Below are 2,500 nucleotides of genomic sequence, written 5' to 3' on the forward strand. Positions count from 1 at the left end.
GAAGCTGGAGAGGCGGGCCATTAAAGCCCGCGCTCGTCCGTCTGGGACGACTTCGAGAGGGTGCGCGCTCGCCGGGAGGCCCGCCGCGCGAGGGTCAACGGACGGCAGACGCCAGTGGCCGGCTGACGCAGACCGGGCGCGGCGGGCACCGGAGGAGGACTGCTGTGCGGCGGGGAGACGGAGCTTCTCGGTCTCGCCTTGGAGCCACGGCCTGCCTAGCGTGCCCGCGAACGCGAGAGCGCCGCCTTCGGAGGCCGACGATGCGAACCCGCAGGCTGGGGGAACCGCCCGCCCGCACCGGCACCGGCGCAGGGCCGGGCCGGCCGGCGGGGGCCCCCCAAGGGCGGGTCACGAGTGCCATTCGGTCGGGGTAGGGGTCGGGCGGGAGGGAGGGAGCGGCCCGTTCACGCTGCGCGCGCGCTCTCCCCATGCCGGCCCGAGTGTCGTGGAGAAGGCGAAAAAATCAAAAGGATAAGAGGCGACCAAATCCTAAGTCTCCCAAGTGCCAAACGCAGACAGAGTCAATGTACTGAAAACGTGTCTCCTCAATATCCCGTCGACTGCCCCGAAAAGTCTATCGACGAAAATAAAGACTTGACAGCCAAGGCCACCACACTGAGGGGTGTAGGAAAGACATGTCTGCAGCGCCCCGCACGACCGAAATCGGTACTACACCCGTAAACGGCCTCTGGTAGAAACGCCATTCATTTGAATGGAGCAAGTTTTCGGGATAGTTATTCACATTTTAGGGCATCACTGGCGGAATCAAACACTTGTACACTTTCCCCGATCTGGGTGACCTCCGGATAGGCTACTTTGTTACATTTTGGGATAAATGCTGGGCTTTGCTGAGACTGTGCAAGATGCTTTGCGTGAGCTCCGGATAGGCGACTTTGTGACATTTTGGGATGCGTGCTGGTACTTTGCTGGGACTGAGTGCCGCTGCGTTTTGGGATCCATGCGGGTCCGTTTTGGGACTGAGTGCCGCTGCATTTTGGAATACATGATGGTCCGTTTTGGGGTCCAGGCTGGGACTTAGTGCCGCTGCATTTTGGGATCTTTGGCTTGCATGGAGCTCGTCTCATCTGAGTCCCAGAAGGGAGCTCTGATTTCCCGCATGGACCTCTGGCATTAAGCGCTGACTTCCAGCATGGAGCTCGTCTCATCTGAGACCCGGAAGGGAGCTCTGATTTCCCGCATGGACCTCTGGCATTACGCTCTGACTTCCAGCATGGAGCTCGTCTCATCTGAGTCCCAGAAGGGAGCTCTGATTTCCCGCATGGACCTCTGGCATTAAGCTCTGACTTCCAGCATGGAGCTCGTCTCATCTGAGTCCCAGAAGGGAGCTCTTATTTCCCGCATGGACCTCGGGCATTAAGCTCTGACTTCCAGCATGGAGCTCGTCTCATCTGAGTCCCAGAAGGGAGCTCTGATTTCCCGCATGGACCTCTGGCATTAAGCGCTGACTTCCAGCATGGAGCTCGTCTCATCTGAGACCCGGAAGGGAGCTCTGATTTCCCGCATGGACCTCGGGCATTAGGCATGGGGCTCTCACTTCCAGCATGGAGCTCGTCTCATCTGAGTCCCGGAAGGGAGCTCTGATTTCCCGCATGGACCTCGGGCATTAAGGCTACTTTGTTACATTTTGGGATGAATGCTGGGCTTTGCTGAGACTGTGCAAGATGCTTTGCGTGAGCTCCGGATAGGCGACTTTGTGACATTTTGGGATGCGTGCTGGTACTTTGCTGGGACTGAGTGCCGCTGCATTTTGGGATCCATGCGGGTCCGTTTTGGGACTGAGTGCCGCTGCATTTTGGAATACATGATGGTCCGTTTTGGGGTCCAGGCTGGGACTTAGTGCCGCTGCATTTTGGGATCTTTGGCTTGCATGGAGCTCGTCTCATCTGAGTCCCAGAAGGGAGCTCTGATTTCCCGCATGGACCTCTGGCATTAAGCGCTGACTTCCAGCATGGAGCTCGTCTCATCTGAGACCCGGAAGGGAGCTCTGATTTCCCGCATGGACCTCTGGCATTACGCTCTGACTTCCAGCATGGAGCTCGTCTCATCTGAGTCCCAGAAGGGAGCTCTGATTTCCCGCATGGACCTCTGGCATTAAGCTCTGACTTCCAGCATGGAGCTCGTCTCATCTGAGTCCCAGAAGGGAGCTCTTATTTCCCGCATGGACCTCGGGCATTAAGCTCTGACTTCCAGCATGGAGCTCGTCTCATCTGAGTCCCAGAAGGGAGCTCTGATTTCCCGCATGGACCTCTGGCATTAAGCGCTGACTTCCAGCATGGAGCTCGTCTCATCTGAGACCCGGAAGGGAGCTCTGATTTCCCGCATGGACCTCGGGCATTAGGCATGGGGCTCTCACTTCCAGCATGGAGCTCGTCTCATCTGAGTCCCGGAAGGGAGCTCTGATTTCCCGCATGGACCTCGGGCATTAAGGCTACTTTGTTACATTTTGGGATGAATGCTGGGCTTTGCTGAGACTGTGCAA

The sequence above is a fragment of the Phycodurus eques genome, unplaced genomic scaffold (genome assembly GCF_024500275.1).
Source record: "Phycodurus eques isolate BA_2022a unplaced genomic scaffold, UOR_Pequ_1.1 contig_369, whole genome shotgun sequence".
NCBI classification, from domain to species: domain Eukaryota; kingdom Metazoa; phylum Chordata; class Actinopteri; order Syngnathiformes; family Syngnathidae; genus Phycodurus; species Phycodurus eques.